This window comes from Chionomys nivalis, chromosome 16 (genome assembly GCF_950005125.1).
Source record: "Chionomys nivalis chromosome 16, mChiNiv1.1, whole genome shotgun sequence".
In the NCBI taxonomy this organism is placed as follows: Eukaryota; Metazoa; Chordata; class Mammalia; order Rodentia; family Cricetidae; genus Chionomys; species Chionomys nivalis.
Genome location: NC_080101.1, coordinates 54,548,615 through 54,571,512, shown reverse-complemented (window position 1 = coordinate 54,571,512; position 22,898 = coordinate 54,548,615). Strand labels below are relative to the sequence as shown.

General features: G+C 37.2%; 1 pseudogene; it reads right to left on the bottom strand.

The window, feature by feature from the left end:
- Positions 1-2,682: 2,682 nt before the first annotated feature.
- LOC130887787 (phosphoglycerate kinase 1-like) lies at positions 2,683-4,028 on the bottom strand (annotated as a pseudogene).
- Between the last annotated feature and the right edge of the window lie 18,870 nt (positions 4,029-22,898).

The window sequence follows — 22,898 nt, the reverse complement described above, 5'->3', positions numbered from 1 at the left end:
AACACTGTTGCAGAAACATTATTATTGGATGCAGTTGTGGAATTGCGTGGAGCGGGATTCATCTCTAAGAAGGTATCTTACTAGTTGTGAAGTGAGACCTCTGGAGGGTGTGCTGTCATCTGTTCGATGTAACTCCTGCTTACTTTTCTTTTCCAGTACTGTTCTCTCTCATCTGGCTGCAGAAAACAGACTGTCTTTGCTTCCCACAAAGAGCTCCCACTCAAACTTTGTGTTAAATCTTTTGTATTGCTCTGACATCACCACTTATCACTTCTGATCTTCCACCTTATCATAAGCTTCTTAAGAAGAAAAGAGATGCTTACAAATGTTTTTAAATATGTTGTTTATTAAATCACCACTCTAGAGGTATTTCCTGACATGTATCTAATATGTACATGTGTGTGTCCGTGTGTGTGCATGTGTATTGTATGTACATGTGTGTTTATGTGTATTTGTCTTTACTATTCCTGGTACTTTTGGGATAGCTAAGAGGTTTTAAGAGTCCACAGACACTTCAGAATTATTGAAATCACTGAGGAATGAAAAAGATTGGTCATCTTTGTATTAGGATGGTCCTAACATTCTGAACAGCCAATAGGTAGGCTCCATGTTGTATAGACGTCTCATCCCACCCCCTGGAGGAACTGATTTTAAAGTGTACTAAAGAAACGTGTCCCCATTTAGAACATTGCATGTACAGTAATTTGATGCCATGGTTGCCTGCCTAAAAGTATTTGGCATCGTACTTGATGACTTCAGTTATATTCCGGGGACCCACAGGGTTAAAAGACACAACCAACTCATTAAAGTTATCCTCTGACCTCTGCATGCATAAACCATATCCTTCTCATGAACACACAAAAAAACTGTAATAAAAAATAAGCAATTCTGACAGTTTCAATGGAACTATAGTCAGAACCCTTTTTATAAAAGTTGTTCTTAAATCCTTATTTGGCTGAGGTTTGAGTTGACCCTATTTAAAAGTGAGTTTGTACTGATTGTATGGTATAAAAATTACAAATTTCTTTTGAAAAATGATTGCAGAGAATAGTTTCTCTCATTGCAGGTAATATTATGTCTGCTGAATTTCAAAAATGTAATAGATAATTCTTACGAATTTGTTTACTAATGTTGCTTTATTAATACAATTTTACTTTTCTTCATTAGATAAAATTGTTCTAAACTGATTACTATAATTTCTTGTGAAGAATCGTCATACATTTAGCTGAGTTCTTCAAAAATTATTTTCAACTATATGAATAGCTACTGTAGATGCCCATAAACTGATAAATGAATAATGAAATGTGGTATATTTATACAATGGGATATTATTTATGCATTAAGAAGAATGAAACTGTCCTGGAATGATAAACTCAGAGGTTAATAGCACTGGCTGCTCTTCCATAGGTCCCAGGTTCCCAATCCAGCATACATGGTGGTTCACAACCTCATGTAATTCAGTTACATGGGCATTTGATGCATTCATGGCCTCCATGGGTACTGCATGTGCATGATGTACAGACATGCAGTGAAAACATCTATAAATAAATTATAACAAAGAATAAGAAATTAAATTTGTAGGTAAATGGGGGGATCAGGAAATAACCATTCTGTGTTAGGTAACCCCGTTCCAGAATGGTGTGTTTTCTCTCATTTATTAACGCTAAGTTTGAATCTTCAATTCTGTGTGATTCATTTGAAATGTCCATAGATGTTAAGAAATAGTGAGGGGCCAGGGAGAGAAGCTTTCAAAGAAGAGGAAACAGATACAGTGGTATAAAGGGGTGTGGGATAATGGAATAATGGGAAAGATGGATTAAATGAGGTCAAGGATAGGAGGCAAGAGTAGAGGTGGAAACATTGAGAAAGATAGCACTTAAGGTCCTTTGAAAAAGTTCTATGAAAATAATATTTTAGAAGCTCTCTATATACAATTATTAGATATTTCTCACCTCTCTCTCTCCCTCTCTCGATCCCTTTTTCCCTTTTTCCTTCCCTCCCTCCCACCCTCCATTTGTCTATCTATCTATCTATCTATCTATCTATCTATCTATCTATCTGCCATATAATTGTCATATAAAAGGCCAACAATGCCCAGACTACATACTCCAGGCTAATAAATAAAAGCCCAATGTCAGAAATGAGTAGTATCTTTTGGAATTGTTGGCCAGAAAGTAACCCTAGAGACGTTCCTTCCCACCCACCTCCACACTAACAGTGTAGGGTATTGCAGTGCTCTTGGTTACCTTCCAGAACTTGATAGTAAGACCCTACTGCTGATGACATCATATACCTAAGTCATAGAACACAGAAAACTCAAGCTGGAGTTGACCTGGGTGTTTCATTCCTACTGGCTAGCTTTACTTTTTTTCCCCCCGCAGACAACTTTATTAATAGATCATCAACTTCTCCAAATCTACAGCTGGAATTTTATCTTATTTCCATGCTGAGTCATGAACAGTGACAAAGCCAACCAGAGGCTACTCAAAGAGGACTAAGCTTGTATAGCTCACTTTCTTCTACAGGCAGAATATAAATAGATGCACTCTAGAATGCACAATGGCTTTAGTCACTATGGAATTTCAATGGGATCTTGAAGAATGTAGACAAATCCCGATGAAGGAAGGACGAGCTGAGATGCTGTGCAACTGTTTAAGGGTTCCTGGTGCTGCATCTCGGTCACTAGCTGAATCTTGCACTAATACCAAATGGAGATGCGGAAAACACACTAAGTTGACTTAGGGGTTGTGAACAGGAACCAAAAGGCAGGAAAATACTGAACATTGCTGAGAGCATCCACCCAGGAAGGACTTTACCTTCCAGGAGCTCTAGACTGGCACCGCCCCCAGTGCTCATATGGCTGACTTTATCCCCTGTATTCCATTTGGCACAGCAACTGGCAGTGTCTCCACCACCTATGATAGTGATGCAACCCCTAGAAGTGGCTTTTACCACCTCATCCATGAGGGACTTGGTTCCACTGGTAAAGGTTCCCATTCAAAGACCCCAACAGGTCCATTCCAAACAATCTGCTTGGCTCGAGCCATAGCCTCAGCATATTTCTTGCTGCTCTCAGGACCACAGTCCAGGCCCATCCATCCAGCAGGTATATCAGAGGCCACAGTAGCTTGGCCAGTCTTGGCATTCTCATCAAATTTGTCAGCAGTGACAAAGTCAACGGGCAAGGTAATCTTCACACCATTTTTCTCAGCTTTAGTCATGAGATCTTTGACAATCTTGGCTCCTTCTTCATCATACAGAGAAGTACCAATCTCCATGTTGTTGAGCACCTTAAGGAAGGTAAAAGCCATTCCACCACCAATATTCATCTCATTGATTTTGTCCAACATATTATTGATCAGCTGGATCTTGTCTGAAACTTTAGCTCCTCCCAATATTGCCAGGAAGGGTCATTCAGGACTCTCCAAAGCTTTGGCCTAGTAGTTCAGCTCCTTCTTCATCAAAAATCCACCAGCCTTCTGTGGCACATTCACACCCACCATGGAGCTGTGGGCTCGGTGTGCAGTACCAAAAGCATCATTGACATAGACATCCCCAAGTTTGAACAGTGAGGCTCAGAAAGCATCAATTTTGGCTGGTTCAGCTTTAATCTTGTTCCCAGAAGCATCCTTTCTCTTCCCTTCTTCCTCCACATGAAAGCAGAGGTTCTCCAGCAGGATGACAGTGCCAGTTGCTGGGCTGGCACAGGCATTCTTGACTTCTGGGCCCACACAATCCTTTAAGAAGAGAACATCCTTGCCCAGCAGAGACCTGAGTTCTGCTGCAACTGGCTCTAAGGAGTACTTGTCAGGCATGGGAACACCATCAGGTTGGCCCAAGTGACTCATAAGGACAACTGACTTGGCTCCATTGTCCAAGCAGAATTTGATGCTTGGGACAGCAGCCTTGATCCTTTGGTTATTTGTTATCTGGTTGTTGTTCATAGGAACATTGAAGTCCACCCTCATCACAACCCGCTTTCCCTTCACGTTCAGTTTGTCCAAAGTCAGCTTGTTAGAAAGCGGCATTTTAGCAACTCAGTAGGATCAAGAGGCTCAGTCCTGAGGAAGAGCCTGGCTAGCTTTAATAGTGATGGAAAGTACTAGTTACCAGCATAAAAAAGTAATAATCATTCTTATCGAGCTGTAAAGCCTGTAAGCTACAATAATGACTGGCTTGGTAAGGTTTTCTCACGGCTACATAATGGCATAAAAGTCATGGGAATAACCAACCACCTTCTGATTGGGTTTAAGGCAAGCTCCACAGGAGAGAGGCAATGCCTAGCTAGCACCATTATCAGGCCATTATCAGGGCCAAAACGCTATGACTAGATAAATCATAGTCCTGTGGGAAGAAATTGATAACATTATTTTCCCAAATTGATAGAGTATTAACTAACTCCTAACAATATATTTTTGTGCCCATAGATTAGTATATCTGTCAATCTTCTTCAGAAACTTTTCTTTTTGCAGCAGGCATTGAATGGTACAGAGACACAACTGGTCAAGATGCAGTTAATAAGTGACTACGAACTCACGTGCCCTAAATAAGACATTGATATCACACATCCTCCACCCAAGGCTCAGGATTCATCCTGGAAATGGGTATGGGGCGATTGTAAAGGCCAGAGGTGGAGGATAACTACTGATAAAACATGGCACAGAAATTGAGATAGCATATACAACAGTTGAGTAAACTCAAAACCACAGCACGGAGAAGGAAAGTGAGCACCAAGTCTCACACTTAACCGAAGAGCTATTGGCAATGATAACTGCTGAGAAAGGGGGAGTCAGTTTTTTGTTCTATTTTGTTTTTAATGATATGCCTGTTGATAGGTTGACCATGCTGCAGTAGTCAAAAATATGTGGGCAGCAAAAATTAGTCTTGACTTAAAAGAATGAGAACACAAAGTAGGGTAAGGGAAGAGGGGGTTTAATATAATGAAAATACATTATATGAAAATTTCAAAGTATTAATATATTTTTAAAAAAATGTTAGAAATCTATCTTCTGATCTTCTGAAAGATATGGTTGGTTTATTCTTTCTATGGGATTTATAGTTCAGTGGGTTTTTTTTTGTCTGTTGATCAAATTTCTCTAAATAAACACAGCCATTCAGAGGGTTACTTATTCTTTGTTTATTTCCCTATTTATATTTCTGTTGGTTGGAGGAGGCTTGGTGTCTCTGAAGTGTGGTTCTCCTTCATCTGGTGAGATCATCCATGTTGTTTTCTATTGTTCTTGCTACTCAGTTGCTCAAAACATTTTATGTCTTCTTTCTCCCTTCAGCTTTTGTTGGACTATCTTTGCTTGCTGGAGAGGTTTACAGACAAGCGGTCATGTGACATATTGTCCTCTGCAATTTGATATTTATCAGTTTTAAATGTATTGGGTTATTTTTTTTATTGGTTGTTGTTATTTCCAGACTCTTTCTTCAAGTCATACTGAAATAATTAATTTTAACATTTCCTATGTTGCTGTTCTTTCTGCCCTTTGTCCCCTTTTGGGGAGAACACATCAAAAGACAGAGAATGACAACTACCATAATTTTTAAACAATCTAAATGCTTCTTATCTGGGTTCTACACAGTGAAAAATAATAATAAAATACATTTTGATCTATGATAAATAAGCTGAGACTTGGAAAAAGATGAATACTGCTGGTCCTGAAGCTTGTGACTTCCATTCCATTAAACATGCAGAAGATGGGTAGGCAATTGGGGAGAACCCTGTATATTACCAGGGTATGCCCACTGTGTCTGTTATACAATTCCAGACAAGTGGTTCAGTCTTAAGAATGCTGACCAAGTAGTTTTCACCAGTGATAAATTAATGTATTAAAGCATTTAAGTGAAGCAGCATTATACTTTCCAAAATGAGGTAGGTGTAGGTCATCAGAGCATAAATTATTACCCCATTTTAAAAATTGCTAGTTTCTTGTTTTCTGGCAAGAAAACAGTAAGCCATTTTAGAACCTTGGCAAAGCTAAGTGTATTTTAGCACAGTTTCAAGATAAAAACAACTTGTCATGTCAATAACCAAGGCAAAGCAGTTAATGAGATGTAGTTCAATATCCACGTATTCTATTTGGTTATGCAACTAGTGAGAAAAAGAGCTGGCAGCTGGATTCTACATTTCACCTTACCAGTGACAAATTACTGTCAATGTTGAAAATAATTTTATCTAAATAATAAACCATATTGCTATTTTAAAATTTGTTCTCATGTACACCCGTCTTTCTGAGTCCAGGAAACATGAGAAGCAGACATCACTGTTCTTTTTCACCATCGTGTAATATGCTAAAGTGAGATTCTGAGAAATGATGGGATTATCTTTGCTGCAACCTTGCATTCATGTTCTGTCAAGGTCCATTTTCACTTCACATCCCTGCCTCCCTCTCTTCCTATTATTCCCTCTTATTTCTACAATTATGATTGGAACTAACTCTTTTCTATGTAGATTTCTCTTCCTGGAACCTGAACTGAAATAAGAACGCTGCTTATCCAGTGTGCTTTACACATTCTCAGAAATAAAATATCCATCATCACAAATTTAAATACAAACTCGCTAAACATTTATGCATTTGTATTTGCTTCTTACTTATTTCTGAAATGACATTAATTATAAAATTGAGAACAAAAAGTAGTACTTAATTATGCCTGGATGTTAATTCTTTTGTAAAATGGGTTGACCAACACGTCCAAAGTCCTCATATTTTTTGCTTTTAGAGTTTCACTTTTGAAATACTTATAGAATATATCATATATCCCAACCAAAAACTGCCAAGGATTTTTAGGGAAAAATTCTCTTTCATTCTGATGAACAAATTTTCGTCTAGATTCCATTTTTTAAAGTTAATGTTTCAATTTATTTATTTCCATTTATTGGACTGTTAAAAATAGTTTTAAATTGGTAGTGAAATTGAATAAAAAGTACTGAGTCCCTTATAAGCTCAGCCATTCTCACAGCCACCACATCTCTTACCCTCTGACAACATCTTACCCTATGACGGTGCATTGATTATCATCAATAATCTTAGATATCATCACCACCCAGAATCCTGGCTTGCAACATAACTCCTTTTTATGTTGTACTCATAGTTTATGCCACATGACCTTTCCTAGTGTTTACAGGATGGTGACACTGCTCTAGAAAGCCTTCTATTCTTTTTGGGCACACTTCTCTCTCTTAACACCCAAACTTCTTATTTCCTGCTTGACTTTTCCGCAGTGGTGCATCGTTAGAATTGTATAGTCCATCACATTCTTAGATAGACTTCGCTTTAAAATTGCACGGTCTCCATGTTTTTCCATGCTTTGTTCTTTTTCAGGATAAAATAACATCCCTTCCTTCGGATAGCCAATAACTTATTCATCCCTGAATCTGCTGAGAGGTAGCTTACTTGATTCTAAGTTTTGCCATGAGTTTGTTTCTTTAGAACTTTATGAGTAATAATATGACTAGCTTAGTCTTGGTCTTAGTAAGACATGACTTTTTCATTTTATCAATATCAAATGATGAGGATAGGTTGCTTTTTGAATTGACTATTGATTGCCAAGGTCATTCAAAACTATAAAACTTATTTATTTACCTATCATCATCTAGGTGCTTCTTTTATCATGAACTAATATCTTAAATATTTCAAACTTGGCATCTGGTAGAAGAATAAAAATTTTGAACATTTTTAAAAGTGAAAAATTTAAATGTCATCCATTTCTTCTCCCCTTTTATTTATGCAAAAAAGATATCACATTATGGCTAAGTAACCTGTACACACCTCAAGGTCACAACCAAACCTCTTATTTTCAACAAAGGAAATCCTTTGCAATGGAAGGCCCTGAGTTTGAAAACTGACTTGCTCTACTTCCCCCTACTATAACTATGGAGGAATGAAAGGGGATTTACATATGATTCTATTCAAGGAAACTATGGCATAATAAAAATGAGTCCTATGTCTGCTACCGGATCCTGTTTTCTATTATTATCAAACACAAGAAGGCTACACACCTCTTTTTGAAAAATATGCTACTTTCCAAGTTTCAACATTTATGAAACTATTGTTTACAATGGTCAGAATTCTGGGTCTTATGGGTGAAAATCTGGAGCAAAGCAAATGTGAGCATGAGTATAAAATGAACAGTTCCATGAGCATGCCCAAAAGGAAAAATGTCTCTAGAGAAAACATTTTTCCCTTTTCTGCTTGACTGGATGCTTTGGATCTTCTATTTTGTGTCTTTTGTTTTTCACAACAAAAGGAGGGAAGTTTGGAATCCTGCCTCAAATTCTACTGTAACTGCTTTCCCCCCTGTTCTGGTCAGTGTTTCTCTAGGTTTAGCGTGTAGAAAGTCATCTTCTGTCTTGGACTTATTTTCAATCTCTCTGATTTGTACCACAGTCTTTGCTATATTCTCCTCCCTAAATTAGATGTCATTTGTGGTTTTTTTTTTTTTGTCTATAGAGAGTAATAAATTTATATTATTTGAAATGAATGTAAAAATACATAGAAAAGTTTACACTGTGAACTACATAATTAAGGAAAAATTGCCCTCACAGATGGCATAAGTATTATGCAAAATGCATTCACAAGACTTCAAATATGTGTGTGGCAAAGTCTGTGAGTCAGAATGCTCCACAACCTGATTTTGTGCTCATATGCAATGATAAAGTAAAACCTACATTATCTTGAATGGTCAGAGCAGACCAATATCATAGCACCAAAAAAGTATTCCCATGAATTTCTTACTTTCAGAATCATTATACTTTTTTCTGTTTACTTCATCTGTAATTTTCAAGTGGTTTGTTTCCTCTGCCATGGAAATGCTTAAGACTGAGAGGAGAACTAAGCTTGACAAGTGCTGCCTGGAACATCAGAGGCTGCCACCTTTTGTCAAAGAAAGCTGACTGTGCAGTATTTGAGGAGTCAGGAAATGAAGACACCTGGTCACAATTTCTCATGATTTATTTTGGCTCCCCTGACCTCTCTGTCTTGTGATCTTTTATTGCTTCTGACTTCCTTCATTAGCTCCTTCAAATTCATCATGACATTATGCTCGCGAAGTTCACAAGGGTTCAGGAAATTTGGGACTTAAAAACACTGTGTAGTGCATGGATTAAAAGTGTTTAATCATAAATTCCTTTATACACATTGATGGCTCCCTGAACTTAGACATCTTTGCATCCTTTCTCATCAACTGCTATTTTGTATGGAGTCTAGGGGAAATGTTTCAAAATGGCTTCTTTTAATGAAAATCTTGTGGCTCATTGACCTTGTTAAAAAATCATTAGTAAAGGGGAATTTGGGTCTATAATTGCCCTGCTCACCAGAATTGCTCACCAGAAAAATCTGGCTTCGAGCTACACCCACCCACAAGTGTTTGAATCGTTCTTTCTAAGCCCAACATCCTCGGGCTTTCTAATGAAATGAATAGAATCATTCAGAGCCATCTGCATGTATAATATTATTAAGAAATTAGTAAGAAAGGACCTTTCTTTCAATACCCATACATTTTCCTCTCCCATAATATCAGTCTCAGAAGTTGGTTTTACTCCATTCCCACAATTTCCAGAAGAAAACCCATCTTTTTCTGTTAAAGATGTTTAAAACACTAACTTTAGCCAATAAAGTTCTCCTGGGAATCTAACAAACTACTTACTAAATTCTCTTTCCAAGGAGACTTTAAAGTCAGTTTCAAAAGGTTTATTGTGGGACAGAAATCCCCGGAAAATACTTTAGAAGGTGGGTCTTTGGATCTGCCATTTTCCAACTGTCATTACAGTAATTGATTCAGAGAAGAATAGGTGCCGAAACAAGTCAGTCAGAGATATCAGAATATCTGCAACATCTCACCCTATCTCTTAACAAGATAATACAAAAAGCACAGTACTCTACAGGGAGAATTCTGAAACACATCAATCAATCTGATCAAATTAACAGTGTTAAAATGAGACTACCACCCTGTAAAAGCTTTTTTTAAAAAATTTATGATGGAACGACTTTATCTCTGAAACTTACTCTTAAATGAGTCAGATAAAATCTTATGTGCCTTTCCAGAGAACAGGAAAAAATTGTTCAAGGTGTTACCTGAACACACCTTAGCTGTTCAGATAGTTGAGACAGAAGTTACAAGCACAAGGCCAATGTGGGAGACTAAGTTCTTGTCTTAGTTAGGGTCTCTCTTGCTGTAAAAGATATTATGATCAAGACAGCTCTCTAAGGGAAAACATTCAGTTGGGCTGGCTTAGAGTTCAGCATTTTAGTCCATTATCATCTTGATGGGACATGGTGGCATATAGGCAGACATTATGATGAGCTAGGAGCTGAGAATTATAGAACTTGATTCAAAGGCTGAGGAAGCAAACTAAGATACTAGGCATGGTTGGAGCATATGGGCGACCTCAAACCCCACCTTTCTCTAACAAAGCAATGTCTACTCCTACAAGATCATGCTCCCTAATAGTGCCACACTTTATGAGCTTATGGGGGCAATTATATTCAAACTACCACATCCCACTCTCTGAATCCCATAAATTTGAAACAATATCACAATGCACAATACATTTAGTGCAACTTCAAAAGTTCCTATAGTCTACCACAGTCTCAAGAAAGTTCAAAGTTCAAATACTTTTCTAAGATTCTTGCAATCTCTTAATTGAAATCTTCAATAAAATGAAAATAAAAACAGATCACATACTTTTTCCAAGATGTAATGGTACAGGACACACATTACCATTCTAAAACATAGGGGAGGAAGCATAGTGAGAAAATACTGGACCAAAGAAAGACCAAAAACCGGTTAGACAAACTCCAAACTCTATCTTCAAGGTTGATATCAAGATGCTCTTCAGAATTCCAACTCCTTTCAGTTTTGTTGACTGCAACACACTTCTCTCTCTTGGGCTGGTTTCACTCCCTATCAACAGCTTTCTTCAGCATTTATCCCACTTGTCTAACATCTACTACATCTTGGGGTCTCCAAGGCAATCTAGGACTCACCTATATAGCTTCATACGATGGCCTCTCTAAGCCTCCATTCCTGGATATCCCTGACACATACCTGGCCTCACTGGCTTTCTTTAGTTGTGGGAGAATATTTCTTAACACCTTTCTTTTCCCCTTAAAGCCAAAACCAGAATCACATGGCCAAAGCTGTCAAGTTTTGCTTCTTATTGGTTTGAAACATGATCCTCTCATTCAATCACATCCTCACCAGCCTTCTGTATACTAAGGTTTCCTTTCACTACCTGGACTTGGCTGTTCTGGACTTTGCTCTGAAGATCTGCCTGGCCTCAAGCTCAGAAATCCACCCTTTTCAGAATTCTGAGTGCTGGGGTTAAAAGTGTGAACTACCACACCCAACTCTAAGCCTTTCTTTAATTTTTTTTTATAAGTTGAAACTTAGCTGTGTGGGATCTTGCATGAGGTCACAATTTTCTTTATTCTATTTCTCAATCTATTAATCTCCTTGAATGCAGGGCTTAGTAATATTCTACTTCCTAGTGATCCTTTTCTCCTCAAATTATACATTTTATATTTTTACTTTTTCTGCTTGTTCCTTTTCAATATAAATCTTTGTTAGAATTACCACCAATAAGTATACAAAAGAGTCTATAATAGGCTGTTTTGAGATTTTTCCCTGCCAATGAAATTAATCCAAAACTCTACACTTTAGCCTCAGGTAGACTCTTCAGACAATGGCAAAAGGCAGCCACCTGCTTCACCAAAATATCACAAGAACAGTCTCTAGGCAACATACTAAAATTCTTCTCCTCTGAAAATCCATGTACCTACATTTCATCAAATCAAATGCAGCACCCTCATCTTCCATGTTCCTAGTATGTCTCATTAAACAGCACTTAAAATATTAAACTGTTTTTCTAATTTACAGTCCCAAGGTTCATATTCCTTCCAACAAAAGTATCATCAGGTCTATCACGAAAATACCCCAGTCCCTGGTACCAACTTCTGCTTTGGTTAGGGTTTCTATTGTTTTGAAGAGTTATCATGAGCAGTGCAATTCATATGAAGGAAAATATTTAATTTGGGTAGCTTACAGTACAGGAGTTTATTCTATTATCATTATAGTGGGACACGGAAGCACACAGACAGACATAGTGCAGGAGAGGGAGCTGGAGAATTCTACATCTTTATCTGAAGGCAATAGGGAGTGAACTGAGACACTGTGCTTGGCTTAAGCATATATGAGACTTCAAATCCTGCATCCAAAGTGTCACACTTCCTCCACCAAGCAGCACCAATCCCTACAAAAGCCATAGCTTCTAATAATTTCCCTCCCTGTGAACTTGTGCTGGAAACTACATTCAAACTACCACAGTCCTTACTGAAAAATAGTGAAGAGAAGAAATGAAAAAGCTGGGGATATAGCACAGAGGAAGAATACCTGCATATCATGAAGAGGACCTGGGCTAGGGTAAGGATTAGATTTTCATGCCTACCATTATTAACAAAAATAAAAATAATAAAAACACCTGGTAAATAAATATTGTCAATTTTTCTCATTTAGGAAATAGAGGTGAAAGATCTTGAGTGTAGGAGAAGAGAGCTGCTTGTTGGTTTCCGCTGCGCAGAACTGAAATAATCACACAAAAACCATATTAATTAAATCACTGCATGGTCCACTCACTCTAGCTTTTTATTGTCTGATTCTTTCATATTAATTTAACTCATTTCTATTAATCTGTGTATCACCGCATGGCTGTGGCTTACTAGGAAAAGTTCCAGGGATTTCTCTATCCAGGCTACATGGCTTCTCTCTGACTCTGCCCTCTTCCTCCTAGCATTACATGTAGTTTTCCCAGCCTAGCTCTGTTCCTTACAGTTCTGCTATAGGCCCGAAACAGTTCCTTTATTAACCAATAATATTCACAGCATACAGAGGGGAACCCTCATCACCTCCCCCTTTCTGTTTAAATAAAAGGAAGGTTTTAACTTTAACACAGTAAAATTATATAAAACAGTTATCAAGATATTTATATCTATTTTATTTTTATTATAACTAAGAAAATTATAACTATTAATTCTTCAACTCCATCAAAGATTCCAGAAAGATATAATATTACCTAATATAATAAATAATAAGTTCATTGTAAGCAACTTTCAAAACTCTAGAAATGACAGAGACATCTTGCTGCCTGAACAGTCACCCAAAGTTCTTCTGTACCATTGGGGCATTCATCTTCAGCCTACAGGCCCATAGCATCTGGTAGACTTTTCCATGAAGCAGGAAATTTCAAAGACAGGTCTGCCTATATTGACAGTTTATCAGTTATTTTCTTCTGTATCCTGCAGAATGTCTGGCAGACTCTTTCATGATTCAGGAACCCAGAAGGATGGTCTCACCTTTAGATAAGTTTAACAGTCATTTCTCTGTGGTTCCTGCATGTACAGTTTATACAGCATACCATCAAACAAATCAGATAAGACCAGTTTCTTGCCCAAATGTTTAACAAACTCCATAAGGAGCCTCTTTAATGTCCATCTTCTCTTGTAGACCAGGCTGGTCTCGAACTCACAGAGATCCGCCTGCCTCTGCCTCCCAAGTGCTGGGATTAAAGGCATGCACCACCACCGCCCGGCCAAAAATTCCTAAGTTCTTAAGCATTTTAAATGCCATATTCTTTAGGTCTCTGAGAGATTTGAAGAATATCTGTCTAACGGAAATATATCTCTATATATCTAGAAAACCTAACTAACATGACTACAAGTTTGACTATTATAGATGACTCTCTATTTACCTATATTTCTTAATTATACATTATATTTTAATGAGCAGCACAATCACAATATCTTAGTCAAGAGCAAATATATACAGTATAACAAAATTGGCTTTAAATTTATATCAATAAACAAAGATCCATATCAATACAAATCTCTATAGCATATTCTCCTTTAATTGTAAATAAATATTTATAGACAATATTTGAGAATATGGGCATAGTTCTCCAAATTGCTTCCTGCTGTTTATTGGGCAAAGTAATTTTTTGAGGGGTATTCAAGGCAATCTTTTAGGAGGTCTTGGTCCATCAAACCATATTAGTCTGGAGGCAATCCACAGGTTCTTATACTCTGTGAAAACAAAAGAAGAACCTCTTTTCCAAAGCAATATATCCTTAGTCCCAAATTTTAAAGACAAAATACCTTTAAAGTATATATGTTGGTTTAGACTAGGAATCACCAGAATCAAATGTCTCTCTGTGGTCAAAAAATTAAAAAGCACAAAATTATAACTAATTCAGACTCTCTATGAATTTTCCAATTTTATATGGCTTATTTCTTTTTTGCTTATTTCACTCTATGTCTGTACTTTCTCTTTAAAGACTTGGCTTTATATTTTTATAAACCGTCTACTCTATACTCTTTATCTTATCTCTCCCACACACACATACCTTTTTTAAACACTGTGTCACATTTAGAGGTCTTTTATGTCTGAATCTGTCTTATTGTGCATCTATAATTATTTACTGACCAGAAGTGTTCTTAAAATGCTAAATGTTCCATAAAAACTTAACCTGTGCCATCGATAGAGGAAATATGGCACTGCCTGCTTGCCATGCCTAGTCCAGCATGGCAGAGCTGCTCACCACCTCCAAGAGCCATGCACAATGCCCCATCTCTAGACTCACAGCTAATCCATTAAGCAAGTTGTAGCAGTCTGCTCACAGACCCCACTCAATTGTTCTGTAGCCAGACCTCCAGAAAGATTCAGAGTTTGCACTGGCAGTACGGCCCAGAAAGCTTGCATTTCAAAATGGCACAGCTTTTTTTTTTTTTCTGCTGCCACTGACTCAGGAAAACCTCTCTTAAAGGAGTTGTAGCATACCACCAGTAAATAACAATAAGCTGTTTTAAAGTCTGCATTTTTGTGTCTAGAATTACTTTTCAAGCCCTCTCATGTTTTAAGTGGATTTTAGTCAACCACATTGAGGCCAATTTGTAGGGGGGAGTTGCTTGTTTGTTCCCACTGCCCAGAACTGAAATAATCACACATAAACCATATTAATTAAATCACTGCTTGGCCCATCAGCTCTAGCTTCTTATTGACTGATTCTTTCATATTAATTTAACCTGTTTTTATTAATCTGTGTATTGTCAGGTGGCTGTGGCTTACCAGGAAATGTTCAGGCATCTGGGTTCTCTGGAGCTACATGTTTCTCTCTGACTTTTCTCTCTTTGTCCCAGCATTCTGTTTAGTTTTCCTCATCTAGATCTTTTCCCCTATAGATCTGCTATAGGTCCAAAGTAGTTCTTTTATTAACCAATGATATTCATAGCATACAGAAAGGAATCCAACATCACTTGAGAAAGCCTATCTATTACTATTACACGTGCTCTATAAAACAGAAATTTATTTGACAACAATGTATTTAATTTTTTTATTGAAAAATTTCCGCCTTCTCCCCACCTCCCATTTCCCTCCCCCTCCCCCTACTCATCTCCCCTTCCCTCTCCAGTCTGAAGAGCAGTCAGGGTTCCCAGCCCTGTGGGAAGTCCAAGGTCCTCCCCCATTCATCCAGGTCAAGGAAGGTGAGAATCCAAACAGGCTAGGCTCCCACAAAGCCAGTTCATGCAGTAAGGTCAAAACCCAGTGCCAGTGTCCTTGGCTTCTCATCAGCCTTCATTGTCTGCCATATTCAGTAAGTCCGGTTTTATCCCATGCTTATTCAGCCCCAGTCCAGCTGGCCTTGGTGAGCTCCCAATAGATCAGCCCCACTGTCTCAGTGGATGGGTGCACTCCTCGCAGTCCTGACTTCCTTGCTCATGTTCTCCCTCCTTTTGCTCCTCATTTGGACCTTGGGAGCTCAGTCTGGTGCTCCAGTGTGAATAAATGGGACCTCCTGAAACTGAGAAGCTTCTGTAAAGCAAAGGACACTGTCACTAAGACAAAAAGGCAACCTACTGGCTGGGAGAAGATCTTCACCAACCCCGCAACAGACAAAGGTCTGATCTCCAAAATATATAAAGAACTCAAGAGACTAGACTTTAAAATACTAATTAACCCAATTAAAAAATGGGGCACTGAACTGAACAGAGAATTCTCAACAGAAGAAGTTCAAATGGCCAAAAGACACTTAAGGTAATGCTCAACCTACAAAACGATCAGGGAAATGCAGATCAAAACAACTTTGAGATACCATCTTACACCTGTCAGAATGGCTAAAATCAAAAACACCAATGATAGCCTTTGTTGGAGAGGTTGTGGAGGAAGGGGTACACTCATCCATTGCTGGTGGGAATGCAAACTTGTGCAACCACTTTGGAAAGCAGTGTGGCGGTTTCTCAGGAAATTCGGGATCAACCTACCTCTGGACCCAGCAATACCACTCTTGGGAATATATCCAAGAGATGCCCTATCATATGACAAAAGCATTTGTTCAGCTATGTTCATAGAAGCATTATTTGTAATAGCCAGAACCTGGAAACAACCTAGATGCCCTTCAATGGAAGAATGGATGAAGAAAGTGTGGAATATATACATATTAGAGTACTACTCAATGGTCAAAACCAACGACATCTTGAATTTTGCATGCAAATGAATGGGAATAGAAAACACTATCCTGAGTGAAGTAACCCAGACCCAAAAAGATGAACATGGGATGTACTCACTCATAATTGGTTTCTAGCCATAAATAAAGGACATCGTGATCCTAGAGAAGCTAAATAAGAAGGTGAACCCAAAGAAAAACATATAGTTATCCTCCTGGATATTGGAAGTAGACAAGATTGCCAGGCAAAAATTGGGAACCTGGGGGTGGGGTGGGATGGGGGTAAGAGGAAATGGGGAGAGAAAAGTGAGGAGGGGAGGATGGGGAGAGCTTGGGGGAATGGGATGGTTGGGATAAAGGAAGGACAGATATGGGAGCAGGGAAGTATATATCTTAATTAAGGGAGCCATTTTAGGGTGGCAGGAGACTTGACTCTAGAGGGGTTCCCAGGTGTCCAGGGAGATGTCCCCAGCTAGTTCCTTGGGCAGCTGAGGAGAGGGAACCTGAAATGGCCCTATCCTATAGCCATACTGATGAATATCTTGCATATCACCATAGAACCTTCATCTGGCAATAGATGGAGATAAGAGACAGAGACCTACAATGTATTTAATTTAATTAGCTCAAAAATATTTTCTCAGTTGGACAGTGCTTGCTCTTGGCTTTAATTTTAGCCCTCAAGAGTAAGGGGCAGGCAGAACTCTGTGAGTTATAGACAAGCTTGGTCTACAGAGTGAATTCCAGGACAGCCAGGGATCCACAGAGAACACCTATCTTGAAACACACACACACACACACACAAATTTATATATTTGAACTATAAAGGGGTCACTCTGTTTTATGCAAAATTAAACTGGTTTCTTGTTAAAAGGTGTTTTTAGAGAACATCAGAGGTCCAAATAAGAGTCTCAGTTGTTGAGTGGCATGGCAGTTAGAACTACAAAAGTTCTAGAACACCCTACATGTGGTAGGGTGCCATGTTGAGAAAACCCACAATGAAGAAGCAGTGTTGTTTGGCTGTTAGGGATGTTCAGGAGCAAAGAAGGTACACAGCAAAACCATTTAAATTGTTACTGTGTGACTTTGTTTTGCTGTCTCTTACAGTTTACAGCTCTGATAATGAAGGTATTAATATTTTCTGCCAACCTTATTATAACAAAAAGAACATCTTAAAATATTAATCTTATTTTTAAAAATAAAAATACTTACACTTTTTCCATAAATATGGGTTAAACAAATATTCTGATTTTTGAAATCATTTAAGACAAGTTATCAAATAACTATACAAGCCATGTGTAGGTATATAAATTGGTAGATTTTTCTTGAAAGAAGATATAACACGAATGCTTTAAAGTTTTCATTGGTCACGTAAATGTTCTCTAATATTTCCATGGATGGAAAGGCATAAAGAAGAATCAAGTAAATACTAAAAGTTTTAAGAATATGTCATGTTAGCATTATTTAAATTAAATATGATTTAAATTAATAAATTAAATATTTAAAATTAATTTTAAGTTGAATATCAGTAAGTAGGTTTATTAAATATACTATGCATAAAATGGAACAGGATATAGACATTGAAGTTGACCAAAGTTTCTTGATCATAAAGAACCACTAATCCTAGACATTAAAGTAGGTCTATATTTCTTAAAGTTGTATGAGGAGCTTCCAATCCTTGTAAAGTTTCAATCCTTGTAAAGTACCCAATGGTTAAAATAAGCATTGAAATATATATATATATGTATATGTATATATATATATATGCATTTATATGTTAAAGAAGGAGTATCTCTACTAATCATCAAATATGGTAATATTTATTGTTTTGTGACATGTAAGATGCCTTACAGTAGAATGAGTCTAATGTAGTTTGACCTTGGAATCCTAATTCTTTAATTCCTATGGATAACAGCAAACTGAATAATGATATAACTGTCATTGTAAAAGCATTCACTGACAATATTTGAGTTACTCAATAACTAAACATACAAGGTAAAATGAGTAGAGATTATATATAAAACTATATATGTATGTGCAATACCTTATAGTATAGCATTATATATAGCTATATAACAGGCATGTATATTCCTATAAGTATGCATGCCAAAACTTGGTTGATTAATAAGCTTCTTTTCTGATATATAACCTTAAATTTTCTACCACATAAGTAAATACTTTACCATATTTTTGCAATAGTAACACCTTGAGTACTTTTATCTTTCTTCTCTCTAGCTCTAAGTTATCATCACTCCCCTTCCCACCATATGTCTTAAAAGTCAATGACTTAGTGTTATTTTGGACCCAGAATAAAATATTCTCTCAATGGTTTTATTTCTTCATAATGTCTTTTTTTTCTGTTTCTTCAGTGGTATATAGAGCATCAGGTCAATTTTATACTGCTATTTCCAACTCCCAACAATTGTAGCCTTACCTCATTCTCTACATTTTTGTATTTCTATAGTATATTGCCAGTTTCAGCTGCTAAGATCATTTCACAAAAGCACTAACCAATTCAACACTTCCTTAAGTCCTCCAAAGTCAATGTTGCTTTCAGCACTGTTGAATTTCAGCATTTCAAAATGGTTACTTTTCAAGTCACTTTCTTACATCTTCAAATATCCTTTGTCTGCCAAGACATGATTCATGCTCTCTCTGATATAACCTTTCTACTGCCTCCTTTTGGTCCATTCATATGTCCATATATCAACACAAAATAATTTTACTTCTGTTAGTTTTACTTTAAAAACTTTCCTTTCTAAAAAAAGTATTTTCTCTGCTTTTTCCTTAGTGACTGTTTTTCAAGTTATGTTTATGTAAGTTTATGCAGTAGAAAGAGAAAATTACTATTTCTAGATTCATAAACACACACAGACACTACTGAGCAGATCCAAGTATTTCATACCATCTTTTAGTTTAATTAAAAGTTAAATAACTACATTAATGTAAGGATATCATGGGGGAATAACTAAGAATTTTCTGATGAGTCCCACTTAAAAAATTTTTCTTCTTTCCTGTGAGTAGTATGACACTTGCTTTACTGTCATTATTTTCTCTCAGTTTTCTTCCTGCAAAATGGTTAGAGAACTAGGAAACAATGTTCATCCATGCTTTTTCTTGAATGAACTCTTTAAATAATTAACTGTTATTATTGCTTGCATTTTGAGCTAACATGTACATACTTTTTACTGCTTCCCATGAATAAATTTCTTGTATTAACAATAACAGCAATATGAGTAAGGGAAGATCGATGATCTAGTTGACATCATAGAACAAAGGATTCTGCTGACTGAATGGTCAGTTCCTTGAATAGATATCTATCAAATGTCCACTGCGTATTAATATACCAAAAATACAAAAGCAGACAAATGTGATACTAATGCATAAAGAGACAATAAAGCCATACTTTATCATGCATAATTACTTCCTTAATATGTTTGTATGCTTGCCAGCTTCAAACATTCTATTCTATAGAAAACATAGGCAGTATTTTGAATTTCATTTGTTTTAAGAGTGTGCTAGTCATCAAGCTCTGTTCATGTATGTACATTAATTACCCAAGAAGATGTAACAAAGTATCAGACCATGCAGCTTACTGGATAGTCTCACCCATGTGTAGGCTAACACTACTATACTGAAATGCCTCTTGACTTGCCTACTCTTGCATTTCATTGGCTTCTGTAGAGAATCCCCCATCGATATAGCACACAGTCTGTTCTCTGTGCATGATGAGCACCTCTGTTGACTCTGTGTGTCCAAATTTACTCTTCTTGGAAAGACACACCAGATTGGATTAGATCTATTCCAAGAGTAGACATCTGTTCATTTAAACCTGCTTCTTTAGATACCCTGACAGATACCAAGACTTGATTTATAAAATTTTAAGAAACTTATATATCCCTTTAGAACATAAACGTACATTTTTATTTATAAAAGACATCACAATGCACAGAGTGTAAAAATGAGTGTTAAACTTTTATCTTAAAATAGTTAATAGTATTAAATAGTAAATAAATGTCTGACATTATTTCCTCCACTTTTTGCTGTCTAGCGAATTGGTGAAGGCTCACTCTTAGTCATTACTTGCATCTCATACAGTTCTGGTGAAACTACCATCACACTGAGATTCTAGTCATTTCTCCAAATGATGTGAAGTAACAATATCCCTGAGTGTTAAACACAGGTCTCCTGACAAAAATATAATGAAAACAATAGCAAAAATCTTCAATGTGAAAACAAAAGACATATTTGAACACATGTGCCTGAATATACCCAGACAGACAGACTGACAGATAGAGAGCAAAAGCTAAGCTTTCACCTCTCGGGCAACTCTGTTATTAATCTATTTTGCATCCTTCTAACTACGATCTTGCTGAGGCACATTTGCCTAAAGAAAACCACATCTTTTTTTTTTTTTTTTTTTAACAAAAATCGAGCAAGTCACTTGTTCAAGTTTGTGGTGTTTCAATGTGTACCTTTTTGAAATGATGAAGTAAAGAAAACTCATTCCAAATAAATAACTGAAGACCATTAAGTGTTCCTGCCTGCATATTTTGGTTTTGTATGGACACCATGCTCCAGAGAACTATAAAACAAAGACAGCTTGAACTCCGGGCTGTGAAAGATGCGGGGTGTTTTCCTCTTTGACATGAGAATCAAAGTGTTCGTGAATCTGGACAAGAGTAGCCGTTTTTTGGATGTTTCAGTGAACAAAGTAGTTCAGAACTATTGAATCTGGAAACTTTCAGGCAAATTAATGACTATTATTTAGAAAAATGGGTCCCCTGTAAGTTTGGTCTTTTGATATTTAATTAGTGTGCTATTCAGCCCTCACTGCTCCACTGAACATGCCACCTTTTGCTATAAAAAAATAGGAGATTTTATAAAATAAATATTGATGATTTGTTCAGTGCACTATTTCAGCTTGTGAGGGCTAAGAGCGAGCCAAACAACCTGGAAGTAGTGGATTTTGGCATAGAAAGGAAGAAAAGAACTGCTATGTGATTGACAAGTTAGATTCTCGGGGAAAAACACTCCACCTTGTTCAAAAAAGCACAGATAATAATGTGCTTCTGAGTTTTCAAGAACATCCTGCAAGTCTAAAGTTTCAAGAACTGTGTGAGGAAAAGAAGAGCAAAACTAACTTTAAAATACAGTCTAAGCCAAAACCATCAGGGCATCTCCAGTCTTCTTATTATGGCTGTATATGAGCAAAAGCAACATTTTACACTGGAAAATTTTTCAAATGTTTGTGTTGTATAGATTAAGGTAAAAATTAAGGCCTATGCCATTCAAGTTCCTCCTCACCTTTCATACATTTGGGCATAGCCACATGACTTTTAAAAACTGTTTTAACATAATTTAAAATGTACATTGTATCACTGATGGTTTCAAATATTATTTTAGCAGCTGTGTCAAAAGGCATTTTGTTAGCTAATTTATAATGAATATCACTGAAGGAAATTGGGACAAGAACACAAACAGGGAAGGACCCCAGAGGCAGCAACTGATGGAGAGGCCATGGAGTAGAGCTGTTTGCTGGCTGGGTTCTCCTGGCTTACTCAACCCACTTGCTTATAGAACCCAGGACCAACAGCCCAGGATGCCACCACACACCATTGGCTGTGCCCGCCCCCATTGTTCACTAAATGAAAAAAAATGCCTTATAGCTGGATCTCAAGGAAACATTTCCTCAACTGAGGCCCTTCCTTTCTGATGACTCTAACTTGTGTAAAGTTGACACACAAAACCACCCAGTACACCTGACCCCTTGTCAATTGGACACACAAATACATCACTATTAAGCCACAACCCTTTCTTTCTTACTCTTCTCCATGACCTTAAATAAAGTTCCACAATCTTTACAAATTCAGACACATTAAAAATTTAGTTTCTTTAAAATTGTTAGTCACTTTAATGATACAAAGTATTTTAAAATTCAAGCCTTTCAAGTGTGGGCTCTAGTAAAATACTGTTGTGCTTCAAGAGAAAAATTTCAGGGCACAGTCACAATCCAATCAAAGCAAAACAAAACAAAATTCCAACCATCCATTATCTGGAATCCACTTAAACGATCTTCTGACTTCTTCAAAGGACTTGGGTCATTTCTCTGGCTCTGCCCTCTGCAGCACACAAAGCTTGTCTTCAAGGCACTGGCTGGTTCCACTCCACTGCTACCTACTGTTCTTGGTGGTCTTTTCATGACATCGGCATATCCAAAATGCTGGGATCACTTGCTGCAACTAGAGTGCCCTTTCACCGATAGCCTCTCACAGTCTCTTCTCATCATGTCAAGCCTCAACTTCTTTGTATGACCCTGTCAGTCCTGGGCCTTTGACTGCCACTGAGACTGCACCTTCTCCAATAGCCTTTCCTGGCCTCTCACAGTGCCAAGCATCAGCTG